This window comes from Elephas maximus, chromosome 24, assembly GCF_024166365.1.
Source record: "Elephas maximus indicus isolate mEleMax1 chromosome 24, mEleMax1 primary haplotype, whole genome shotgun sequence".
NCBI lineage: Eukaryota > Metazoa > Chordata > Mammalia > Proboscidea > Elephantidae > Elephas > Elephas maximus.
The window spans coordinates 12807015-12828567 of record NC_064842.1 but is presented as its reverse complement, the minus strand read 5'-3'; the positions used below and the strand labels follow the sequence as shown (position 1 = coordinate 12828567).

At 46.8% G+C, this 21553-nt stretch overlaps 1 protein-coding gene across 11 annotated transcripts in view; it reads left to right on the top strand.

Moving 5' to 3' along the window:
- TLR5 (toll like receptor 5) overlaps window positions 1-21553 on the top strand; it is a 566717-nt gene that overhangs the window by 8257 nt on the left and 536907 nt on the right. For 4 of the 11 annotated variants that reach the window (XR_007515232.1, XM_049868023.1, XM_049868022.1 and 1 more), the window contains one exon: window positions 15819-15981. The exons of 5 other annotated variants lie outside the window; for them this stretch is intronic. The gene's annotated coding sequence lies outside the window, so the exon portion shown is untranslated. Of the gene's footprint in view, window positions 1-15818; window positions 16312-21553 lie in introns of all 11 variants that reach the window. 2 more of the 11 variants (XM_049868027.1, XM_049868021.1) reach the window with 1 other exon arrangement.

The following is a 21553-nucleotide window of genomic DNA, read 5'->3' as shown; positions in this document are numbered from 1 at the left end:
GGCAGTGGAAACACTGGATGGTCTCTTAGACTTCCTGTCTGAGGAATTTGGCTCTGAAAGGAAGGATAGATTGCCCTGAAACAAGAAGGGCGTGGCGGCTGGGTCAAGAGAATGCCCTGGTGGCACAGTGGTTAAGAGCTTGGCTGCTAATCAAAAGGTCGGCAGTTCGACGCCACCAGCTGCTCCTTGGAAACCCTGTGAGGCAGTTCTACCCTGTCCTAAAGGGTCGCTGTGAGTCGGGATCAACTCGATGGCAGCGGGTTTGTAGTAAGAGAAATCTGACCACATTTAATGCAGAAGGGAAGGAACCTTTCTCTACTAAAGGAATATGGACAAACACCCCTCTTCACATTGCATTCCTCCTCCCGCAACACACATATCCCAGAGAACTCCCTTTCGTGGTAATTCCAAAGTTGTGATATTGTTAAATCCAACGATAGGATGTTGCAATCCTGAAACGATTGATCTCACCTCACTGGCCTGCGGTGAACGTCTCTCAGGTGCTCCCAGTCCTGACTTTCCTTCATAACGATGCCGGCCAGACGTTTTTCTCCTTTCCTGGGCACAAATTACTGGCAACAGTAATAACAGCAAGCACATAGGTGGTATATCCTGAGCCAGACACTGTCTGACTGCCTGTGAGGTGGGTATTGTTATTATTCACATTTTTCAGATGGTGAAAAGGAGGTCCAGGGGATTCACCTGGTAACACGGAGTGCTAAGTGGTGAGCCTGAAACTCAGGGCTCTAGAAACTCGGACAAACTCAAGATGTCAGGCTTCAGGGTCCATGTGCTTAAATCACCTGCCAAATTCAAGATAAGCAAGTTTGTACTTTAATGTAGGTTGAGGTTCGTGCTTCTGACGCTGCTACAGGACTCACAGATCTAGCTGAGAACATGGTTTGCCAATGTCAAACCAAAAAAAAACCAAGCTGCCATCAAGTCAACTCCAACTCGTGACAACCCCACGTGTGTGAGAGCAGAACGGTGCTTCATAGGGTTTTTAATGGCTGCTTTTTCAGAAGTAGATTGCCAGGTCTTTCTTCCAGTGTGCCCCTGTGTGGATCTGTTAGCAGTCAAGCACTTAACCGTTTGCACCACTGAGGAACTCTGTCCAACATCATGAAACTAGTTAACTGTCTGGGTTGAACCCGCTTTAATAGTCAATGTGATGGTTAAGGTTGTGTGTCAACTTGGCCGGGCCATGATTCTCAGTGGTTTGGCAGTTACGATGTAGCTTGGCAGTCATGTAATGATGTAATCACCTCCATATGAGATCTGATATATTGTGATCGCCTCCGTGATGTGTTCTGCTGTGAGTAGCCAGCCAGTTGGAAGGGAGTTTCCTTGGGGGTGTGGCCTGCATTCAATATAGGTGGATTTTCTGGCAAGGCTCACAGGCTCTTGCTCACTGTGGATCCCACAGCAGGCTCCTGTTCATCTGACCGCCTGTTCTTGGGACCTGAGCTAGCAGCTTACCTGCCAATTTTGGGATTCATCAGCCTCTGAAGCCTGTGAGCCAGCGGCCTACTATCTTACCTGCCGATCTTGGCATTCCTTGACCTCCACAGCCTTGAGCAAGAGGCCTGCTTTTTGACATGGAGATCTTGGATTCATCAGTCCCTGCAGCTATGTGAGTCAGGAACAGCCTCCAGCTTGACCCACAGACATGGGACTTCCCAGCCTCTACAACTGTGTGAGCCATTTCCTTGATATAAATCTCTCTCTACATATATATTTATATGCTTCGCTGGTTTTACTTCTCTAGAGAACCCAATCTAGGTCAGTCAATAAATAATTTCACAGTCAACATATAATCTACCAAGTAAAAGGCATTACAAGAGACCCCAAAATATGAGCTACATGTCTCCTCTCATTTAATCTTCATAACCACTCCATTTCACTGAGAGGGAGACTGAGCCAGGATTTGAACTCAGACAGTCACAATAAAGGTATAATCTCAAACCACTTTCAGCCCAGAGTTGCCATGATCTGAGGTTCCTCCTCACCATGGTTAGTGACATAACTAGCTCTAGGTAGTTGCAAGGCTAACTTTTCTTTCCCTGCATGTAAAATGAAAGGGTGGAATGTATAAATCTCTACCTTGCTTAGGTGTACAAGAAATGCTGCCTCTTAATATTTATTTCTACCATTCATCTGTCAGTGTGTTGTACCATGGCGCCTTGTGTGTTGCTGTGATGCTGGAAGTCATGCCACCAGTATTTCAGCTGAGCTTCCAGACTAAGACAGACTAGCAAGAAAGGCCTGGAGCTCTGCCTCTGAAAATTAGCCAGTGAAAATCCTAAGAATGACAGCAGAACTTTGTCTGGAAGATGAGCCCCCAGGTTGGAAGGCACTTAATATCCACAGTGGCCACAACAATAGACTCCAGGGTACCAATGATCACAAAGATGGCACAGGACAGGGCAGTGTTTGATTCTGTTGTATATAAGGTCGCAGGAGGCAGAGCCCACGTGAAGGCAATTAACAACAACAATAATATTTTGGAGGTTCCATCTCACTGGGCTGGCGATAATAGAACAATTTTGAGATCTTATTGCTATGAGTCGGAATCAACTGATGGCACTGGGTGGGTATGCATAGCCAAGGCCTCAGGGGCAAAGGTGGGGGCCAGGGCGTCTCCTGCTCCTCAGTCTGGTCCACACAGGTTACCATGGAGCACGCCCTCGCCCTGTCCCTTCGGCACCCCTTCAGGCCTGGCAGGGCTCTGCTGCTTCTGAACCATGTGGCCATTCCTTCCCAGGGTCTCCCTAGAGTCTTTGCTTCCACTTTTCTCTTCAGATTTCCTCCAAGCTTCTCTACTTCTACCCACCAGCCTCCCTTCTCCTGGCAAAGCCTCTCTATCCTCTGGTCCTAAGGCCTTACTTGGGAAATCAAAGCCAGAAGAACCTGCAAGCTGCTTCTCTGTACAGGATCGCCGTGTACCTGCCATGCACGATAACGGGGAGCCTGCTCCCTCCTAGAGGTGGGGGTGGGGGTGGCCAGGGAGAGGTGGAAATCCAAGGAAGGGGTAAGTTTTCTAATCTCAAAATGTTATCCAACCACAGAAGCCATCCCCTCTGAGAGCAGATTCTCAGGGAAAAAGCTATTTAAGGCTAAGGAGCCCTGGTGGTACAGTGGTTATAACCCTTGGCTCCTCAACAAAAGGTCGGCAGTTTAAACCCACCAGCTGCTCTGTGGGAGAAAGACGTGGCAACCTGCTTCCGTAAGGATTACAGCCTTGGAAAGCCTATGGGGCAGTTCTGCTCTGTCCTATAGGGCCGCTGTGAGTCTGAATCAACTCATCAACAACAGGTTAAGACCAGGGTATATGTGGATCCGTGTTTGTCCAGTACAGAAGTAATATTATTTTCCACTGTAGATTTTCAAGATCCTCAGGCTTGCAAATTTGCGAAGACGAAGGCTGAATGTACCCTGGTCTATGATTTCTGTCACGATACTCGGCAAGTTTCATTGGATAATTTCAGAGTTAACAAGTATGTGAAAATGCTGTCAATTCAAACTCGCCATGATACACATGCAGAAATGAGGACAAGGAAAGTTACACTTGTCAAGGACCCCAGATAGTGACAAAAGGGGCACTAAAACCAGTGGCCATCAAGTAGACCCAGACCTGTGGCAACCCCATGTGTGTCAGAGAAGAACTGTGCTCCATAGAGTTTCCAATGGCTGTTTTTTTCATAGTTTGCCAGGCCTTTCTTCCGAGGCACCTCTGGGTGGATTCCAACCTCCAACCTTTCAGTTGACAGCCGAGTGCAGTATAACATTTTGCACCTCCCAGGGACTCCAAAACCAAACCAAACCCGTTGCCCTTGAGTTGATTCCAACTCGTAGTGACCCTATAGGACAGAGTAGAACTGCCCCAGAGAGTTTCCAAGGAGTGCCTCGTGGATATGAACTGCCAACCTCTTGGTTAGCAGCCGCAGCACTTAACCACTGTGCCACCAGGGTTTCTAGAACCTAGGTTTCCCATCTCCCAGCCCAGAGCTTTTGCCATGACCTCATGTATCTTGGAAGTAACCACCACCGGTAGGATGGAGCCCAGTGTCTGGTAGACTCCTTGCCTCAGCCCCTTCCCCCCCTCAGAAGGGAGCACAGCCTCCCTGAGCAGCCCACCAGGCACAGCTTCCACGCGCCATGAACCTCCTGCAGGGCTGGGGATGCACGTGACAGGGACATATGCTGCCCGCAGGGAAGGGTTTGCTATCCAGCCTCTGCCCACCCTGCTGCACAGCCCCTCAGGCACAGCCAATGAAATCATCTCCCCTTTTACCTCCGAGCCTAGCTGGCCTGGGGCTGGGAGTCTCCTCCCAACTTCCTCCCTCTCCCTTCCAGGTTTCACCTCTCACCTTGGGGTCATCTCCCTCTGCCACAGAACAGATTTGATCTTACCAGACTATGGAGATTTCCTGATGCTTTTGTTAGCACTGTACAGACCACGGGTCCCTCCCAGGACAGTTCTCAAGGGTCTTACGATCTCTCTTGGCATTGTGGTTCTCTGTGTCTTAACCAATCACAGTTTAATAGGGTTTCTCTTCCCCATACTTCCTCCCCAACTGTTTCCAGTTTACATCACATGCTGAGTGTTGTTCACGGCTCCTAACAGATTGACTGCGCCCTTGCTTTCTGGCAATGCGGACTTCCCAGCGCGCCTGGACTCAGGCTACCTGACCTTGCCTTTGTTCCTCTTTCTTGGTAATTTACTCTGCCCTTCAACGCCTGGTTTAGCTGAGTTGCATTCAGGGAGGATGTCAGAGCCTCGGATGTTAATTTTCTAATCAAGAATATTGGCACTGCCTGAACCTAGACACAGGTCCAACAACAATGGCAACAAAAATAAAAAACAAACCTGTTGCTGTGGAGTTGATTCCAACTAATGGCGATCCCATGTGTTACAGAGTAGAACTATAATCTTGGCTGTAATCTTTATGGAAGCAGATCACCTGGCCTTTCTTCTGCAGAGCTGCTGGGTACATTTGAACTGCCAATCTTTAGGTTGGAGCAGAAACTGTTTGTGCTACCCAGGATTGCTGTCAAGCTGGGTTCTCTAGAGAAACAAAACTAGTGAACTGTGTATGTAGAGAGAGAGAAGCAGCATATATACATAGAGAAATTTATCTCAAGGAAATGGCTCACATGATTGTAGAGGCTGGCAAGTCCCAAGTCTGTTGTGACGCATCAGGCTGGAGACTTCTCCTGACTCACATAGCTGCAGGGGCTGACGAACCCAAGATTAGCAGGTCAGACAGAAAGCTGCTGGCTCACGGTCTGTGGAGGCTGACGAACCCAAGACTGGCAGGTAAGGTAGCAGACTACTGACCCACAGGCTGTGGAGGCTGACGAATCCCAAGATCAACAGGCAGTACAGCAGGCCACTGGCTCAAGTACCAAGAACCAGAGGTCAGATGACGATGAGCTGGATGCAGGCTCCAGGGCAAGCGAATGAACTTTGCCAGAATGTCCATATATATACTGGATGCAGGCCACAGCCCTGAGGAAACTCCCCTTGCAATTGATTGGCTGATCACATTGGATCACATCATGAATGGTGACTACATCATTACATAACTACCAAACCACTGAGAATCATGGCCAGCCAAGTTGACACACAACCTTAACGATCACAGTCCACACCTGTCAACTTGGCACCTGTACACCTCTCCTTAAACCATACACAATCTCTAAATAAAGAAAATGACAAAGTCATACTTGCGCCTAGCATGATACAACTAACATGCATACAACCAAACTAGCACTAGCCCCGTTTGCATCTTGTATTTTATAAGTGAATAAAACAAAAATATTTGATGCATACATACAAGGAAGAAGTACTCAACGATTACAGTCCTCATTTCTGCAACTGGTCATATGGTCGTAAGTAGTATTTAGAACTACCTTCATTGGTTGGGTTCATAGTGGTTAAGAGCTACTGCTATTAACCAAAATGTTGGCAGTTTGAATCCACCAGCCACTCGCTGGAAACCCGATGTCTTATAGCATCGCTATGAGTCAGAATCAACTCGATGGCAACGGTTTTGGGTTTTTTTGGTTTTCTTCCACCACCTATACCATATTCCCTTTACCCTCAACAAGCTCCTCAGCTGGTCATGGTTCTTTGCCTGGTGAGGTGACCCAAGCCTTCATCCCTGAAGGGTCTGGATCATTAGCAGTCATGTTGGAATTGGGTTGCTGAAGTTTTCCATCGACTTTAATCACAGTGCATGGTAGTACTAAGAGACACCCTAAAGGGTCTCCTTATTCCAGACATACTCTTTTTTACCTTTGTTTTGCAACACCATTCCAATTTGCCCTTGGTAGTGAGGATCAATCACACCAGCCAGTACAATAACTCTGTTCTTTGCCTGTTGATCCGGAGGCATAAGGAGCCCGAAGTGGTCAAGTGGCGTTCTTAATTTCCAGTTTAATGGAATCCATTTGTGTCTCCAGGTGGGAGCATTCCTTGCTTTGGAACTAAGACCTCTAGACCTGCAGATCATAGGGTCACAGGGATGGGAAGCAAAAATTTTGCCAGTGGGTCACTAGTGGTAATAGTGAGTGGTGTCACTCCCATTTCCACCCCTTGATTCCTGGAACTGTAAATTTTGGCTGTGGGAAAAACAGCACTATATATTGGATGCTGGTTTAGAGAATATACAGCTTCCCAGAGAACATTTCCCCAACCCTGCAAAGTGTTGCCACCTAGCTGGCACCATAATTGTGTCTTTAGAAGGCCATGCCATAGTTCTATTAAGCCAGCTGCTTCAGTATGCTGGGGAACAGAGTAAGACCAATGAATTCCATGAGCCACTGCTGCACTTTATTTGCTATGAAGTGTGTCCCTTGATCTGAGGCAATGCTGTGTGGGATACCATGATGATGGATAAGGCATTCTGTGAGTCCAAGGATGGTAGTTTTGGCAGAAGCATTGCATGCAGGGAAGGCAAATCTGTCCCAGACTGTCTATCCCAGTAAAAACAAAATGCTGCCCATCCTGTGATGGAAGTGGTCCAGTGTAATCAACCTGCCACCAGGTTGCTGGCTGATCACTCGAGGAATGGTGCAATATCGGGAACTCAGTGTTCGTCTCTGTTGCTGGCAGATTGGGCACTCAGCAGTGGCTATAGCTAAGTTGGCCTTGGTGAGTGAAGTCCATGTTGCTAAGCACTTGTATAACCTCCACTCCTGCCACCATGTCCCACTTTGTTTATGAGCCCATTGGGCAATGACAGGAGTGACTGGGGAAAGAAGATGACTGGTTTTCACAGAATGCATTGTCCTATCCACTTCGTTGTTAAAATCCTCCTCTACTGAGGTCACCCTTTGGCCCATTCAAAGAGATCTATCCACATACCTCTTCCCCATACCCTGTCTCTGATTTTCCAATCATGTTTCTTCTAAGTCCCTGACCATCCAGCCAAACTATTGGCAACAGCCCATGAATCAGTATACAATTGCATATCAGGCCATTTCTCCTGCCAAACAACCAGGTACACTGCTCGAAATTCTGCCCACTGGGAGGATATCCTTTACCCCGTCCTTCAGGGAGATCCCAGAAAGTGGCTGTAGTGCTGCCTCTGTCCATTTTTGAGTGTTGTTGTTAGTTCCAACTCATAATGACCCTATGTACAATAGAACAAAACACTGCCTGGTCCTGTGCCATGCCCACAATCGTTGTTATGCTTGAGCCCATTGCTGCAGCCACTGTGTCAGTCTATCTCATTGAGGGTCTTCCTCTTTTTCATTGACCCTGTACTTTACCAAGCATGATGTCCTTCTCCAGGGACTGATCCCTCCTGACAATATGTCCAAGGTATGTAAGACACAGTCTCGCCATCCTTGCTTCTAAGGTGCATTCTGGTTGTACTTCTTCCAAGTCAGATTTGTTCGTTCTTTTGGAATTCCATGGTATATTCAATCTTCTTTGCCAACACCACAGTTCAAAGGCGTCAATTCTTCTTTGGCCTTCCTTATTCATTATCCAGCTTTCACGTGCATGTGATGTGATTGAAAATAACATGGCTTGGGTCAGGCGCACCTTAGTCTTCAAGGTGACGTCTTTGCTTTTCAACACTTTAAAGAGATTTTTTGCAGCAGATTGACTGCAGCTTCCATGGGTATTGATTGTGAATCCAAGTAATATGAAATCCTTGACAACCTCAGTCTTTTCTTCATTTATCATGATGTTGTTTATTGGTCCAGTTGTGAGGATTTTTGTTTTCTTTATGTTGAGCTGCAATCCATACTTTTGAGTGGTGGCTGCATATTTTGCAGAACCATCTGTAAACCAGGCATGAGTTTTCTCTTCCTCAGGCAAATGATCATAAGGTACTCCCCGTGAGACCACAGGTGCGGACTGGGGACGGGCAGGTAATATGACAGGAATGGGACCATGAGCGTTTGGGCCACTTCCGCATACAACTTGTGTCTTCAGGTCCTGCTTGAGCCCAATCTTGTGTATACCACTTCCACTTAATGACGGAGTGCTGCTGTGCATGTCCAACTTCATGACTCTTTGGCTCAGACAACACCCAGTTCATGATGGGCAGCCCAGGTTGCATAGTGACGTTGTCCCATGGTTGAGTGTTCAGTCTCTGCTAACGTCCTATAAGAAGCCAAAAGCTATTTCTCTAAAGGGGAGTAGTTATCTGCAGAAGATGGCAGGGCTGTACTCCAAAATCGTAAGGGTCACACTGTGATTTACCCATAGGAGTGTCCTAAAGACTCCAAACAGCATCTCTATCAGACACTTCAAGAACTCTTGAATCAGCTGGATCATATTGTCCAAGTGGCAGAGCGGCTGGCGTAGCAGCATGAACCTGTTGCAAAACCATTTCTTTTTCTGGGCCCCATTCAAAACTAGCAGCTTTTCAAATTACTTGATAAATAGGCTGGAATAACACACCAAAATAAGGGATATATCTCCAAAGCCCAACAAAGCCCACCAGGCATTGTGCCTCCTTTTTAATTGTAGGAGAGGCCAGATGCAACAACTTATCCTTCACTTTAGAAGGACTATCTTGACCTGCCCCACACCACTAGATTCCTAGAAATTTCACTGAGGTGGAAGGCATGTGAATTTTTATGGGATTAATTTCTCACCTTCTAACATACCACGTTTTACCAATATGTCCAGAGTCACTGATACTTCTTCCTTACTAGGCCCAATCAGCATAATGTCATCCATGTAATGGACCATTGTGAAGTCTTACAGAAGGGAAAGGCAATCAAGGTCCCTGTGGACTAAGTTATGACATAGGGCTGGACAGTTCATATACCCTGAGGTAGACAGTGAAGGTGTATTGCTGGCCTTGCCAACTGAAGGCAGACTCCTTCTGATGTTCCCTTGAAACCAGAATCAAGAAAAAGGCATTGGCCAGCTCAATAGCTGCAAACCGGGTATGAGGAAATGTACTAATTTGCTCAAGCAATGAAATCACATCTGGAACAGCAGCTCTGTGTAGTCACCACCTGGTTAAGTTTATGATGATCCACTGTCATTCTCCAAGATCCATCTGTTTTTTGCACAGGCCAAATAGGCTAGTTGACTGAGGATGTGGCAGTCCTTGATGGTGGCAGTAATCTCTGCAGTCACTCCAGGAATGCGGTATTGCTTTTAGTTTACGATTTTCCTAGGTAGGGGCAGTTCTCATGGCTTCCACTTGGCTTTTCCTATCGTAATAGCCATTACTTCACTTGTCAGTAATCCAGTGTGGGGATTCTGCCAGTTGCTGAGTGTATCTCCTCCAATTATGCATTCTGGACTGGGAGAAATCACTACAGGATGAGTTCGGGGACCCACTAGACCTACTGTGAGACGAACTTGAGCTACTTCGTTAATAACCTCACCTCCGTATGCCCCTACTCTGACTGGTGGGCCACAGTGACATTTTGGATATCTTGGAATTAGTGTCAGTTCAGAGCCAGTATCCAGTAATTTCCCAAAAGTCTGATTATTTCTTTTTCCCCAATGAACAGTCACTGTCATAAAAGGTCATAGATCCCTTTGGGGGAAGGCTGCGAAAAAGATTAACAGTATAAACTTTTGATGGTGTGGTGGGGTCCTTCCTCAAGTGGACCCAGCCTCCCCTTCATTCAAGGATTTGTGGGTCTGTAAACTGGCTCAAGCCTAAGAATTGATTGGGGGCCGTGACTACATATTCTGATGGTTTGAGTTAGGCTGTGGTTCACTTCACCTAGAATTCTTCCACTTGTACAGATCAAGTAAATATTTAGTAGATTTCCTATCTATTTCACTTCTAGGGATACCATGACTAAGTAACCCATGCTGCAAGCCCATATGAGTCAGACTGTTCTGATTACTGCTTTGACTCCGCTGTCCATTACAGTAACCCTGCTCACCTTGTCTTTGTGGACTGGGTGCTGCTACTTGGCCCCTGCTACCACAGGGTTCAATCAGCCTCCTTGTAGTTAAAAAAACAAAACAAAACAAAAAACCAAACCCGTTGCTGTCAAGTTAATTCCGACTCGTAGCGACCCTATAGGTCAGAGTAGAGCTACCCTGTAGAGTTTCCAAGGAGCGCCTGGTGGATTCAAACTGCCGACCTTCTGGTTAGCAGACATAGCACTTAACCACTACGCCACCAGGATTTCTCATTGTAGCTAGGTGTCTTAATTCAGTTAGGGCTGCTCCCACTGTCAAATCTGACTTACATAAACTAGCAATCACATCAGTGTTCAAGGATGCTGGGCTCCCTTCACAAATTTGTTCCTCACTGTTGTGGTAAAAGGTGTGTCCTCTGAGCACTCCAGGTGTCAAGCTGTAGGTCTAACCTGATAAATCCGCTCTAACATACTAATTTCCATAAGCCTTTGGTTACCCTCTTCTATAATATACCAAGGCAGGTCTGGTACTTCAACTTGATTTACTGTGGGCCACCATGTAATCCATGCTTCAATAAACTAGCCAAATAAACTATAGATCCTTTCCTAAACTCTTGAACTGAAACAATGAATGAAGAATTTGTGCTTAGTGGACCCACATCAATAAACTCAGCCTGATCCAACTTTATGTTCCTTGCACCATTATCCCACACCCTTAATAGCCATTCCCACACATATTCCCCAGGTTTCTGTTTGTACTTATTAGAAAAGTCAAGCAGTTCTTCTGGAGTGTAGCATACCTTCTCCTGGGTCACACTTTATACTTTCCCTTTTGGGGCTCTCTGGGACTTAAGCCTAGTTATAGAAGCAAAAATGGGTGGTGGGATTGGGGCCTGAGAACAATCAGCAATGTCTTGTAAGGCATCTACCCCAGGCGATGCCCCAGGTGATGACTCAGACATCGCCCAAGGTGATATCTCAGGCAAAGGCTCTTCAGACACAGCTGGGTTAATCTCATAAAATGGGGGTAAAGAGGCTAATAGTTTTACTGGGGAGGGTGGCTTAGCAGACAAAGTTGGAGTAATCTCTTCAGATGGGAGTAAGAGGGCTGGTTCTGTTGGCAGGAGTGATTCAACAGAATTTAGGGGCTCAGTGTCCCCAGCTTCCTGATTATCTGCCCATATGTCCCCAACCCAAGTTTCAGGATCCTATTTCTTCCTAATCAATGCTCTCACTTTAACTTCAGACACCATTTGAGGTTGGGAATCAGTTGGTGTTGTAATTCAGCCACTCTTAAAATAAGATTCTGGTTTTAGTTTTCAGCAATATCAGCTCTGTTACTATAAGAAATAAGCCTTCTTTCAGGGCACAAGTGGCAACATTGAGGTCTTTCATGCGGCGCTTGAGCTGTGACTCTGAAGCCCTGAGCTCATTCCTTTCTTTCACCACTTTGTCTAGCAAAAGTAGGACCAGCCAACCACCTTCCCTATACTTCTCATTTTGACAGAATTATAGAAAAGTATCAAAACATGTGATCACCCAGAGCCTCGCTTCTCACCAGTACTTGATCTATTGTGGTATTTTGCATATTAATATTACCCCTCGTGCTATGGATTAGCAGCACCATCTTTACTACTGGAGGCAGAGTCATCAGTGCCTTTAAGACTAGTCAGACTTGAGAACTAATTTAGAAAACGCATCCTTTTGATTTTGTTTTCCTAGAACCATTCTCAGTACCAGATGTCTTAGGCTAGGTTCTCTAGAGAAGCAAAACCAGTGTATTTATATATACACCTATATAAGTGTATATATAAATATATACTTAAGTAGGTATATAAAAGTGTATATATAAATCAGACACATATGTCTCTTATATATATATATATACACATAGAGTTACTTATATATGTATATAAAGAGATATATGTATATACTTGATTTATATATATAGAGAGAGAGAGAGACTTATGTATATATAGAGAGAGATTTATCTCAAGGAAATGACTCACATGGTTGTAGCAGCTGGCAAGTCCGAAGTCCATGGTCAGATGTCAGGCTGGAGGCCTTTCCTGACACGTAGCTACAGGGACTGATGAACCCAAGATTGGCAGGTCGGCAGGTGAGACAGAAGACCAGTGGCTCACAAGCTGTGGAGACTGATGAGTCCAAGATCAGCAGGTAAGATGGCAGTCTGCTGGCTCACAGGCTGCAGAAGCTGACGAATCCCAAGATTAGAAGATACTATGGCAAGCCACTGGCTCCAGTTCCAAGAACCGGAGGTCAGACAATGATAAGCATCCTGAACAGGCAAATGAGCTTTGCCAGAACGACCATATATACATATTGGATACAGGCCACATCCCCGAGGAAACTTGCATTACAACTGATTGGCTGATCACATCAGCTCTCATCACGGAGGATAACTACATCATTACATAACTGCCAAATTACAACATTACATAACTGCCATACTACATCATTATGTAACTGCCAAACCACTGAGAATCCTGGACACACAACCTTAACCATAACAGTTGCCATCCAGTCCATTCAGACTTGTGGCAACCCCATGTGTGCAGAGTGAAACAACTCTATAGCATTTTTAAGGCTGTGACCTTTCTAAGGTAGATTGCCAGGCCTGTCTTCTGAGGTACCTCCCGGTGGGTTGAAACAGGCAACCTTTCTGCTAGTAAGTGGTCCGGCACTTAACCATTTGTACCCCCAGGGACCAGCAGACACAGGTTGGGACATTCAGTTGCTTGGTGAGCTACCTTTTCCCAAGGATTTCAAATATGTCCTGCTAGTTGTTAGCTTTTAATAATAGTTCTGAGAAAATGATTTATTTCCATGTAAGGTTTAAAACTATGCTTAAGAGTTTATAATGAGCAGACAAAAGGGAAGCCATTCTGTACCTACGCCATCTGGGTTTTCTATGTACTTTCTTGAGGATATCAGTGCCTCTGGTATGCTGCTGCTTTCATTGTTTCGTGGTGTTTGGGACCACCACCTGAAGACATTAAAGAAAGCAGGAGAAACTTTTGTGTAATTTTCCACAAGTGAAAAAAAAAAGAGAGAGAGAAACACCCCATCATCACCATGTATTGAGAAATTCCATTTCCTTCTCTCACTCTTTCCCAATGAAGGTTCCTAAAAAGAATACATTTCTGGTAAGGGGCCGCTGGATAAATGATGTCTGACCACTTACGCAAGGAGCCCTGGTAGTGCAGTGGTTAAAGCGCTTAGCTGCTAACAGAAAGGTAGATGATTTGAACTCGCCAGTCACTCCGTGGGAGAAAAATGTGGCAGCCTGCTTCCAAAAAGATCACATCCTTAGAAAGCCTGTGGGGCGGTTCTCCTGTAGAGTTGCTATGAGTTGGAATAGACTCGGTGGCAGTGGGTTTGGGTTTTGGGCGCAAGTAAACAAGCCAGTATGAGAGGATTAGGCATGAATAACGGGATTCTCGGGTTGGGCGGGAAACCCTGGTGGCGTAGTGGTTAAGTGCTACGGCTACTAACCAAAAGGTTGGCAGTTCGAATCTGTCAGGCGCTCCTTGGAAACTCTATGGGGCAGTTCTACTCTGTTCTTTCGGGTCGCTATGAGTTGGAATCGACTCAATGGCAGTGGGTTTGGTTTGGTTTTCTGGTTGGGCACTGGAGTGTCCTTGCTTGAAAAGCAGCTGTTAACGCTACTGGGGAGGAGGGAGGCAGAAACCGTTACTGCCGTTTTATAGATGGTTAAACGGATGCTCAGAGAGACAGAGTACTTGCTCAGTGTCACACATCTATTCAGTTGTAGAGCTAGAATTTGAACTCAGCTACAAAGTTAGCTGTCACTTTGATCTTTCAAAAAAAAAATCAAAATTGTATAAAAAAATAAATTTTTTTTTTTTTAAATTGTATACCAAACCAAAAAACCCATTGCCATGAAGTCAATTCCGACTCATAGCAATTCTATAGCACAGGGTAGAGCTGCCCCATAGGGTTTCCAAGGAGTTGCTGGTGGATTCAAACCGCTGACCTTTTGGTCAGCAGCCGTAGATCTTAACCACGTCACCACCAGGGCTCTGAAAATTGTATACAGTGCAAAATAAATATAGAACCTCAAAGGCTGTGTGTGGGGGGATGTTGGGGCAATTGCTTTGAAGGTAAGAGCTCAGGAATTAAAGGCATGACACTTCAGTTTTCAAATTCAGTAGTGATCACCTCTCTCTCTGCTTTGGGAATGGCAGACCTGCCCAGGGCCCCTGTGTGCACTGTAAACATAAGCAAGCTATGGGAACTTCCCAGCAGAGCAGTACTGAGAGCAACTCGTGGCCTCCACACCCCCCATTTCAGCCTCTCAGGGGCGATTCTGCCAGCTCCTCCTTGCCAGCTCCTCCTTTCCATCTCCTTTGTGTGCCCCCTGCCTGTCTCCAGGAGACACGCCTGTCCTGGAGCCAGAGAAATGGCACCCAAGTGCTCCTTTTTCTTTAGCTCCTAGTAAAACGACGTGGTTTGTCCAGTTCCCCCTCCTCAGAAGCTTCAAATGAATCTCCTTTGAGATACTATCTGATGCTTCACCCTTCAGGACTAATAAGAATTGAGGTGAATATAATACGGTCCTCCCTGTCAAAAGTGATCACGCAGCATCTTGGTCATACCCCATCCCCAGGAGAATGAGGCAGCCTAGGTGGGCAGGGGGTAGTGAGCAGTGGGGTAAATAAAGCCATTTGCCATGGAGTCAATTCTGACTCATGGTGACCCCGTGGGTGTCAGAGCAAAACTCCAGGGTTTTCAATGGCTGATTCTTCAGAAGCAGATTGTTGGGCCTTTCTTCAGAGGAACCTTTGGGTGGACTCCAGCCGCCGACCTCTCGATTAGTAGCCTAGTGCACTACCCAGGGACTAAGACCCAATAGTTACACAACGTCTCCCAGCACAGCCATGATTCCCTTAATCATACTGCTTAGAAACATCAGACTCCGATGGCCATCTTAGCTCTGTTTGTCTTCAGAAACCCAGAAGGCCTTTGGGTCTGCAGGTTCTCTGGTTCACAGGACAGGAGAGACAGTGGAATTGTCTTCAATTTTGTGTTTGCGTCCATGGTAACCATATGACCGCAGAAATGTCAGGAAAGGGATTTCCTTACCACCACAGTGATAGGGAAAAAAGGACCGAGCAACGGAGCAAAGTGTGGAGTTCTCTTCCCTGGGGTGACAAGGGAGAGAAAGCTGCCCATCTCGCTGGCTGGTTTAGACATCTGCCTTCTGAATGAGAGGCTGGGCCAGGAATTTCTCAGGATCTCTTTAGCCCTGTTGCTCTATACCCTTCAATTTACAAAGTGGTCTTGATCTTTTCCAATTAACATTCCACTTAGTAAGGGGCACATTAAAGTTTTAAATTCTTCCACAAAGAAGAATTTAATGGCAAAATGATTTCTGTTTCTCCCCCTTAATTAGCTTTCCTATTCACTCGTAGGAACACAAAAGACCTTTCTCCTGATTCATGGAAAAAATAACTGCCCATCACCACTGTCACGAGGTTCCTGTAGCCTCAGGAACTGAAGTCTAAGCAGCCAGGAGGTCCTCTGCCTCTGGAATCAGAGGGACTTATTAGAAGTCCCTTGTGTTAGGGTTGGGAGGTAAGTGCCCCCGATGAAAATATATCTTCTTCAAACTATCAGCTGCCTGTTTAAATTGTGCCAAGTACAGTGGGAGACTAAAAACAATTGCTGCGGATTTCTCCAACCTTTCAGTTAGCAGCCCATCTCGTTAACAGTTTGGACCACCCAGGGACTACTGTGCAAGGTACCACAGGAATAAAACCACGTCCCTACCTTCAGGAGTTTTACAGTCTAGTCGCAATGCTGTAATGGAGTGTAAACAAAACATCAAGAAAGAGATAAAGCGCGCCTATGGAAATGTGAGGACTCTATCAGGGAAGAGCTGGCATCTGAGGTAGCCTTTGAAGGGTAAGTTGGAATAGGATAAGCAGTCAAGTACAGTTGTCCCTCGGTATCAGTGGGGGATTGGTTCCTGGACCCCCCTGGATACCAAAATCTGAGCATGCTCAAGTCTCTTACATAAAATCTTGTAGTATTTGCATATAACCTGCGCACACCCTCCTGTGTACTTTAAATCATCTCTAGATTACTTATCTTACCTAATACAATGTAAATGCTATGCAAATAGTTGTTATACAGCACTGTATTGTTTGGGGAGTAATGACAAGCTGTGAGAGGAACAATGCTCAAACTCTGCATGCTGGAGAGAGCCTGAGGACCTGTGAGATGACGGGAGGCTACAGCAGGGTGTGCCTACACATTGCTGCATTCACAGGTATTCAGGGCAGTGCTCAGTGCGTGGCCAATTCAGGTTTTGATTTTTGGAACTTTTATTCCCCCTGAATATTTTCAATTTGCAGTTGAATCCTCAGATGCCACACCCGTGGATACAGAGGGCCAACTATGTAAGAATTCTAAGCCCGGGGCCAGCCTAAGCAGAGAAGGAGGGATAGAGGCCAGGTTCTGAGAATGGCAAGTTATCCCCTGGAGCCCCAGGCAGTGATGGCAAGATGACGGTGGCAGATACAGCCTTGGTTGGCTTGCACTTCCAACTCTAAAAATGCAAGGGTTCAAGTGCCAATGCCATTCCAGGAATAGATTGTAGCCTGTGCCGGCCTGTGCCTTCTGAGCACAGGGCATCTTCTGAGCACGGGGCACTCAAGTTTGCACGATTCAGCCCCCCTCTGTGCTCTAGCCTGAGTGAGCTGCCTGGGGCCTCATCACACTTGTGTGACCTGCAGGGCCCACCTCCCAGGGGCCACTGAGGGATGCTGGCACAGAACAGCTAGGAGGGGCCTGGAGCACTCCTGATGGGCATTGCTGTCCACACAGTGAGCCCACCTGACTGGCCAGCAGAGGGCAGCAGCACCCTCCTGGTCAGGAGCTGGACCTTCTTTCTCTCCTCCAAATAGGAAGCAAGGTCAAATGCTTCTGAGAGGGCCTGGGCCAGAGTGGGATGGGGGTGAGGGTAGCCTGGGGAAGGTTTGGAATCACACCTGAGAGGGAGCCGACTTGGAACCCGTCAAAGGATTGCCAAGTCGTGTTGAGTCACGGCAACTGGGGCCTGCACGTCTGTGCAAATACTAATGTGCAGTGTGGGGATTTTGCTGATGGAGCTCAGCAACAGGTGGAGGCACGTGGAAGGCAGGCAGGCAGTTGGTGTTGGCAGAGGGGATAGAAGAACAAGGAGGTAGGAGAGCTGAAGGTATTGACAGGAGAGTTTAAAGGGAAGGCCCATGGGATCTAGAATGGTGGAGAGCTGTATGAAGGTGTAAAGAGCAGATAAAGTTCGAGGGTCAGAGAGTTGGTGTGGTGGAAGCAGGGACTTGAGAGCTGGAAGGAAGGAGGTTGTGCTGAGAGAGCAGGAGGGAAGAGCTCGGCATTTCAGAGGGGGAGCTCTGGGGAGGTGCGGTGGACCATCACACGGAAGTTGGAGAGGACAAGGAGCTGTATCTTAGTCATCTAGTGCTGCTGTAACAGCAATACCACAAGTGGATGGCTTTAACAAACACTTCATTCTCTCACAGTCTAGTAGGCTAGAAGTCCAAATTCAGGGTGTCAGCTCCAGGAGAAGGCTTTCTCTGTTGGCTCTGGAGGAAGGTCCTTCTCATCAATCTTCCCCTGGACTAGGAGCTTCTAAGTGCAGGAACCCTGGGTCCAAAGGATGCCCTCTGCTCCTGCCACTGCTTTCTTGGTGGTATGAGGCCCCTCTGTCTCTTTGCTTGCTTCTCTCTTTTATATCTTAAAAGAAATTGGCTCAAGACACAATCCAATCTTGTAGATTGAGTCCTGCCTCATTAATGTAACTGCTCCCTAGCCCACCTCATTCACATCATAGAAGTAGGATTTACAACACATAGGAAAATCATGTTAGATGACAAAATGGTGGACAATCTGCTAGCCCAAGACAGGAACCATTCCCAAAGCCAACTCTTCAGACAGGGATTGGACTGGACTATAAATAGAAAATGATACTGCTGAGGAGTGACCTTCTTGGATCAAGTAGACACATGAGATAATGTGGGCAGCTCCTGTCTGGAGGGGAGATGAGAAGTCAGAGGGGAAAAGAAGCTGGCTGAATGGACACAGAAATACTGCGTCGAAAGAAGGAGTGTGCTGTCTCATTAAGGGGAGAGCAACTGGGAGTATATAGCAAGGTGTATATAAATTTTTGTATGAGAGATTGACTTGATTTGTAAACTTTCACTTAAAGCACAATAAAAAGTTTTTTTTTAAAAATGGTGGACAATCACACAATACTGGGAATCATGGCCTAGCCAGATTGATTGACAGATTTTTGAGGGACACAATTCGATCTGTGACAAGCTGAGAGGCTGACCCTCTGCAGGGATGGGGATGACATCATCTCTGCAGGGATGGGGATGACATCATCTTTCAGTCCGTGACAAGGTGAGAGGCTAACCCTCTGCAGGGATGGGGATGACATCATATTTCAATCCATGACAAGCTGAGAGGCTGACCCTCTGCAGGGATGGGGATGACATCATCTCTGCAGGGATGGGGATGACATCATCTTTCAGTCCGTGACAAGGTGAGAGGCTAACCCTCTGCAGGGATGGGGATGACATCATATTTCAATCCATGACAAGCTGAGAGGCTGACCCTCTGCAGGGATGGGGATGACATCATCTGGGATGACGGCAGGCTAGAGGTTGAAGAGGAAGGCTGGGCATCAGGGTCAACACCTTTTGTGATAGAGGGGAAGTGACTGCAAGATCAGAGAATAATGGCAGAGAGCTGGGCTGGAGCAGGGCCACCATACTGAACTTGTGTCATCATGCCCAGAGGTGTTAGACTGTAACATCCAGTAGTGAGAGCTATGTGGTCTTAAGTAAGTTACTTAACTTCTTGGGTCCTTCATTTCCTCATCTGTAAAATTGGGATAATAATAATACCTACAGAGGATTAGAAGGATAAGTGAAGGCAGGAAGCTCAGAGCTGTGTGGGCATAAGAGTATAGGTGAAGGTGGCCTACTCTAAGGTATTCTAATTGTTATATTTCTAACCTTGTTTCAAATGTGAGAACTTGAGTGTACATTAGAATCACCCAGAGCGCTTGTTAAAATGGACTGCTGGGCCCCAACTCCAGAGCTTCTGATCTAGCAGGCCTGGGGTAGGGCCCAAGAGTTTGCGTTGCTGACAAGACCCAGGTCATGCTGGTGCTGCTTGTCCAGGGACTACTTTGGGAACCTCTGCTCTGGAGTCTCTAGAGACTCTACCCCCTGGAAGGCAGGGACTCATCAACATCTAGCACCACGCATAGTGGAAGCTCAGCCCCAGAAGAGTTACATCCAAGACAGACAAACAGCAGGGGTCACCACTGGACAAAGGGTGCTGAATGAAAAAGAAATAATTTCAGAAGAGTCTTCAATTCATAGTGTTTTACGAGGGAAGCTAGAATTGTATCTGGAAGCAAACTCTGAGGTTAAAGGTAAAACGGTTCCCCAGGCAGAAGGGACTGTGGTTCTAGTAAGGCTTGGGGCTTTAACATGGCCCCATTTGGTGACTTGCTCCCATGGAATTCTATCCTATGCATCCAGACATACACCGAGAGACCCCTGTGAGGAACTCACCTTGCCCACTGCCTTTGAGCCTTCGTTGTTGTTGGGTGCTGTTGAGCTGATGCCAACTCATAGCGACCCCATGTGACAGAGTAGAACTGCCCCATAGGGTTTTCTTGGCTGTAATCTTTATGGAAGCAGATTGCTGGGTCTTTCTGGAGAGGAGCCACTGAGTGGGTTCAAACCACCAACCTTTCAGTTATCACTCGAGTGCTTAACTTTTGCACCACCAGGGCTCCTAGGCTCAACCGACATTCCACACCCACGTCTGGAATCAATCCAGGATTTTTATTGCTCTGTGAACTTCAGAGAAACTCTCTCCAGCACCCATTTGTCAATGGAGTGTTTTCCCCAGAAAGGGAGCCCTCGGTGCTCAGCGCTCCAGCAGCTTTGGTCCTGCCATCTACTGGGATACAGCTCTCTCTCCAGCCTTGCAGCCAGCTGGCGTTGAGCTCAGAATCCTGGGTCCTGCCAAGGAGCCCATGACTAGAAATATTCGTGAAGAGGCAAGCATGAATTTAGCACAGGAGCAGCCCTGGCCCCAGCCAGAGGACTCGCAGGCTAAACGTGGTGGCCAGGAGTGGAGGTGCCCCTGCAGGGCCTTGCCTTGTCTCTTTGCCTTGGAGGCACCACGGCTCATAAGTCAGCCAAGCTTAAGTGAACGTCTCTGCTGTCCAAGCAATTAAGAAAGGGAACCTACTCAGCTAATGGCCGGGATTCAAACTAAATAAATTCAACTCACGTGAAAGGGATATTGACCCTTTTCCCTCTGGTCTCATTATCTTAATTAACAGTGCTTGGCAGGAGTGTCGAGGCCTGCATTGATTGTGCTTTTCCTGCCTGCCTCCCTTAAAGCCCTGCATACAAGTTAAACCAAACCAGTTGCCATCAAGTCGATGCTGACTCCTGGCAACCCCAAGTGTGTCAGCGTAGAGCTGTGCTCTATAGGGTTTTCAGTGGTTGGTTTTCAGAAGCAGATCGCCATGGTGCCTCTGAGTGGACTCGAGCCTCCAACCTTTCTGTTAACCACTTGTACTACCCAGAAAAAAAAGGACTCCTAAAAACCCAATATGTAACAGCCCTCTGCATGTTCTGGCCTGCCTTCCTTCCTCTGAGACAGTCACTGGGTTTTGAGTTGGAGGGTCCTTTATGGCCTGAGAACCACTGGTATCAGAAGCAATGTCCGGGCTGCACCGGGCCTCTGGAATCTGAACCTCTGGAAGCCTCAGGAAGCAGTGGCTGTTAATACCGTGGGTGGTTCCGGTGTGGTGGACTGTAGCCTGGGTGGTTATAGTCGGGGCTGTGGCACAGGACCGTGAGATCAAACTCCTGACGCCCTTTGGAAACAAATACCGTAGTGCTGATTGTTGAACAACGTGGTAGATAGAACTAACGCCACTGAATTGTACACTTCAAAATGGCTAAAATGGAATATTTTATGTTATGCGTATTTTATATTTAAAAAAAAAAAAAACCATACCACCAAACTCATTGCCATCGAGTCAATTCCAACTCATAGCAACCCTAAGGCTAGAGTAGAACGGCCCCATAGGATTTCCAAGGAGCTG